Below are 6,142 nucleotides of genomic sequence, written 5' to 3'. Positions count from 1 at the left end.
CATCACCCACTCCTGGTTTTGGCTTACAAATACTGACCATGTGAACGTGGTCTCATAGAAACACGTCACATTTTCTGTATTTATCACCCACTCCTGGTTTTGGCTTACAAATACGGAGGTAAAAATACTGACCAAATACTGACCATGTGAACGTGGTCTCATAGAAACACGTCACCACTTCTGTAATCATCACTTACTCCTGGTTTTGGCTTCCAAATACTGAGGTAAAATACTGACCAAATACTGACCATGTGAACATGGTCTCATAGAAACACGTCACCACTTCTGTATTCATCACCCACTCCTGGTTTTGGTTACAAATACTGAGGTAAAATACTGACCAAATACTGACCATGTGAACGTGGTCTCATAGAAACACGTCACCACTTCTGTATTCATCATCCACTCCTGGTTTTGGTTTACAAATACTGAGGTAAAATACTGACCAAATACTGAACGTGTGACCGTGGTCTCATAGAAACACGTCACCACATCTGTATTTATCACCCACTTCTGGTTTTGGCATCCAAATACTGAGGTAAAATACTGACCAAATACTGAACGTGTGAACATGGTCTCATAGAAACACGTCACCACTTCTGTATTTATCACCCATCTCCAGGTTTTGGCTTACAAATACTGAGGTAAAATACTGACCAAATACTGACCATGTGAACGTGGTCTCATAAAAACACGTCACCACTTCTGTATTCATCATCCACTCCTGGTTTTGGCTTACAAATACTGAGGTAAAATACTGACCAAATACTGAACGTGTGACCGTGGTCTCATAGAAACACGTCACCACTTCTGTATTCATCACCCACTCCTGGTTTTGGCTTACAAATACTGATGTAAAATACTGATGATGTGAACGTGGTTTCATAGAAACACGTCACCACTTCTGTATTCATCACCCACTCCTGTTTTTGGCTTACAAATACTGAGGTAAAATACTGACCAAATACTGACCATGTGAACGTGGTCTCATAAAAACACGTCACCACTTCTGTATTCATCACCCACTCCTGGTTTTGGCTTACAAATACTGAGGTAAAATACTGACCAAATACTGACCATGTGAACGTGGTCTCATAGAAACACGTCACCACTTCTGTATTCATCACCCACTCCTGGTTGTGGCTTACAAATACTGAACGTGTGACAGTGGTCTCATAGAAACACGTCACCACTTCTGTATTCATCACCCACTCCTGGTTGTGGCTTACAAATACTGAACGTGTGACCGTGGTCTCATAGAAACACGTCACCACTTCTGTATTCATCACCCACTCCTGGTTTTGGCTTCCAAATACTGAGGTAAAATACTGACCAAATACTGAACGTGTGAACGTGGTCTCATAGAAACACGTCACCACTTCAGTATTTATCATCCACTCCTGGTTTAGGCTTACAAATACTGAGGTAAAATACTGACCAAATACTGACCATGTGAATGTGGTCTCATAGAAACACGTCACCACTTCTGTAATCATCACTTACTCTTGGTTTTGGCTTCCAAATACTGAGGTAAAATACTGACCAAATACTGACCATGTGAACGTGGTCTCATAGAAACACGTCACCACTTCTGTATTCATCACCCACTCCTGGTTTTGGCTTACAGATACTGAGGTAGAATACTGACCAAATACTGAACGTGTGAACGTCGTCTCATAGAAACACGTCATCACTTCTGTATTTATCACCCACTCCTGATTTTGGCTTACAAATACTGAGGTAAAATACTGACCAAATACTGAATGTGTGAACGTGGTCTCATAGAAACACGTCACCACTTCTGTATTCATCACCCACTCCTGGTTTCAGCTTACAAATACTGAGGTAAAATACTGACCAAATATTGAACTTGTGACCGTGGTCTCATAGAAACACGTCACCACTTCTGTATTCATCACCCACTCCTGGTTTCAGCTTACAAATACTGAGTTAAAATACTGACCAAATCCTGAACATGTGAATGTGGTCTCATAGAAACACGTCACCACTTCTGTATTCATCACCCACTCCTGGTTTTGGCTTACAAATACTGAACGTGTGACCGTGGTCTCATAGAAACACGTCACCAGTTCTGTATTCATCACCCACTCCTGGTTTTGGCTTACAAATACTGAGGTAAAATACTGACCAAATACTGAACGTGTGACCGTGGTCTCATAGAAACACGTCACCACTTCTGTATTCATCACCCACTCCTGGTTTTGGCTTCCAAATACAAAGTGGTCTCATAGAAACACGTCACCACTTCTGTATTCATCACCCACTCCTGGTTTTGGTTACAAATACTGAGGTAAAATACTGACCAAATACTGACCATGTGATCGTGGTCTCATAGAAACACGTCACCACTTCAGTATTCATCACCCACTCCTGGTTTTGGCTTACAAATACTGAGGTAAAATACTGACCAAATACTGACCATGTGAACGTGGTCTCATAGAAACACGTCACCACTTCTATATTCATCACCCACTCCTGGTTTTGGCTTACAAATACTGAGGTAAAATACTGACCAAATACAGAACGTGTGACCGTGGTCTCATAGAAACACGTCACCACTTCTGTATTCATCACCCACTCTTGGTTTTGGCTTACAAATACTGATGTAAAATACTGACCAAATACTGACGATGTGACCGTGGTCTCATAGAAACACGTCACCACTTCTGTATTCATTACCCACTCCTGGTTTTGGCTTACAAATACTGAGGTAAAATACTGACCAAATACTGACCATGTGAACGTGGTCTCATAGAAACACGTCACCACTTCTGTATTCATCACCCACTCCTGGTTTTGGCTTACAAATACTGAACGTGTGACCGTGGTCTCATAGAAACACGTCACCACTTCTGTATTCATCACCCACTCCTGGTTTTGGCTTACAAATACTGAACGTGTGACCGTGGTCTCATAGAAACACGTCACCACTTCTGTATTCATCATCCACTCCTGGTTTTGGCTTACAAATAGTGTTGAGCCACCCCCGTAGTGTTCGAGTTCGGTTCGGTTCGTCGAACACCCGTGTGTTCGCCGAACTGTTCGTCGAACACCTTCGAACACCGTTAAAACCAATGGCAGGCATACAAAAACACATAGAAACACATAGAAAACACCTTCAAAGGTGTCCAAAAGCTGACAAACTGCTCAGAAGACACAACTAACACATGGAAAAGTGACAAGTACATATAGTCATGCGAAAATAAAAGAGGTGGAGGAGTAAAAGGAGGGGGAGACACAGATATAGGCATGTCATGCCCTTCTAAAATCCAAAAAGTGAGAAGCCGACACGGCCAGTCCGCTCCTGCCCGTGCCACCTCCGTGTCGCCGGGTTTGTGCCAGAGCCGCGGTGAACCCTGATGGCCAGCCCCCCTCTCCCAATACTGGTGCCTGTCCGCTGGTGGGTCGAGCGAGCCCCCCTGTGGTGGAGGCAGCTCTAAGCTTTTTAATTTAAATTGTCCCTCTAATTTGAATGAATACACTTTAAATCCATTTACAAGGATCTATTGGAGGGCAAGTCTCATGCCAGCAGCCGCGTAATTCCAGCTCCAGTAGCGTCCACTAAAGCTGCTGCAGTTAAAAAGCTTTTATAAGGATCGAGCTCGGCTGTCCACCGCAAGGCATCCTACTGCCAGTCCCAGCCCCTATGCCTTGGGGTGCCTCCTGATGCTCTTCACTGAGTATCCCATGGTCCCGAAGCATTTCCTTTGAAAAAATTAAGTGTCTAAACTACAGGTGGTGTAGCTTGCTTAACAGCCGGGATAATCCGCTGACTAGCAGACACTGCTACTAGGCACAAAGTATTTCCTGGGCTAGATGCAGTTAAAAATTTGTAATTGGATACTCTCGTTGGATGCTGAGAAAGCATTCCATAGAGTCTCCTGGCACGCCATATATGATTCTCTTAAAAAGCTTGGGGTAGGGGTCTAGGGGACCCTTTTATAGCCAAAATCATGGCCCTGTATCGCAATACGTCACCTAGGCTGAAGATAAATGGAACTGTAGCACCCTGAGGGCTCGGTTGCTACAGACGTATTGCACCTCACCCAGAGGTGTGATATCTCACTCTCAGGTAAGGATGGAGTGTGGATCAGGACCCGACACCTGCATGCATTACACCACATTGCCGTGGGGCAGGGCGACCAATATGCCCCTGAGATGGGCACGACAGTCCCTGTCCCTGGCTGGAGTGGGGGGAGGGAACACTGAGGAAGGGGAACCCTGTAGTGCAGGAGCAGGGAGGAAGCAGTTCCTGGGTGCATTGAGAAGGGAGTATAAAAGGTGGGCACCATCTTAGTTCAGTGCAGAGAAGTCTGAGCAGAAGTGGCAGGGAGCAGGGGCTCTGCATGAGCTCTGCTCCAGAGGCGTGCCTAGTAACAGAGGCCCAGGCCTGGAAGAGGGAGAAGGAAGGAAGAGGAGCGGAGAAGGCTCCAGGAACGAGGAATGAAGGGATCCCAGGGGTGCGGACGGGCGAGTCGCCACCGCACGCCCGAATCCACCTGCGTGGAGGGGTCAGGCCAAAGGGGGAGACCGGTCCCCGAACTAGTGGAGGCAGGAAACGACCCTCAGCTAGAAACCGGAGGCTCTGACATTTTATGTGGCGCAGCCTCTCGCTACACCCGCTAGGAAGGCACCACATAGGGTCAGGGAAACTGGCGCCAAGTTTACCAAAAGGAGGCCCGAGGCAGCCGGACAGAAGTGTTGGTAAGAAAGGCCAGACAAAGGACACACAAAGGGGGTCCTGTGAAGTGCTCCAAAGTTATCTGGGAGTTGTCTGAGCCCCTCACCTGGTGAGCACAGTACGACGTGGGCAGCCGTTACCTGCAGACGTGGTCTGGATAATAAGAACTGTGAGTAAAGGCCCTGGACTGCATCACTGACTCCGTGTCGTTACTGCTGCTGCCCTGCACCATCACCCCCATCCTCCGCATACACTGCCCTGAGGCTATACTCCTCCCGTGGGGAGTTATGCTACGCTCTGCTGCACCCACAACACCAGCCTCAGCGGTCTGCCCTGTAGCGGCGGTTCACTCTGACCGCAATCCACGGGTGGCGTAGTCGGACATTTAAACATCAAAACCACATAAATAGTTCCGCCACTGGTTTGACCGCCCTGAGCCACGGAACCGGGTCGCCGCCACGAAGACTACAACCACCAGCATCCACCAAAAAGGGTCCGGCTCCGGGTGTCCCAAGGCCCAGGGGGTGCGTCAGAACATTTTCATCACCTTTCACAATCACCAATGGGACAAGGCAGGGATGTCCTCTGTCCCCTCTCTTATACATCCTAGTGACGGAGCACCTGCTCTCATCAATTCGCCATAACCCCAATATTAGGTGGATTGAGGTGGGAGGCACCGAGTACAAGTGCTCTCTATTTGCTGATGATGTCCTAGTATATATCACTCAATCACATATATCCATCCATGCTGTTATGGCTGAAATAGATCACTTTGTTACATGGTAAAATTTTAAAATCAATGCAGCGAAGTCTGAGGCCCTTGATGTCTCCCTCCCCAAATCCATATAGGATTCCATCCAGTCCAACTTTCCCTTTGCCTGGCCCTCACAGGGTATCAAATACTTAGGAATTCCTATTCATAGAGACCTCTCCCCTCTATGTTATCTTAATTTTGGGCCCTTTATTGAACAACTCCATACAGACCACGGTTGTCAAGTTAGAACTGTAAGATTCACTACGTGAACCGCTGGTGTTTTGTGGAAAAGCACATGTACACTGCGTTCCAAATTATTATGCAAAAAGTGTTTAGGAGTGATAAGGGAAGAATTTGTTTGTTTGTCAGTTAAACTCATTGATGGTGATGTGTGTCAGGGCTCTTTATATCACTGTAAGCAATTGCAGACACCTGTGCTAATTAGTTTGGCAGGTGTGTCCAATGAAAGGCAAGACTACTTAAGAAGGCTCTCTCACATTATTAAGCAGCCTACATTTTCTGCCAAAATGGGAAAGAAAAAGGATGTGTCGGCTGCTGAGAAGCAACAAATTGTGGAGTGTTTAGGTCAAGGCATGACCACAATCAACATTGTGCGATGATCAGGATGAAGTGTCTTGGCAATCAAGAAGTATGTAGCTGATTCACAGTACACACGTGTGCGTGCT

This window comes from Phyllobates terribilis, unplaced genomic scaffold, assembly GCF_046119375.1.
Source record: "Phyllobates terribilis strain yellow unplaced genomic scaffold, ASM4611937v1 Scaffold_5__5_contigs__length_657084704, whole genome shotgun sequence".
Lineage (NCBI taxonomy): Eukaryota > Metazoa > Chordata > Amphibia > Anura > Dendrobatidae > Phyllobates > Phyllobates terribilis.
Note: the sequence above shows the minus strand (reverse complement) of the source record.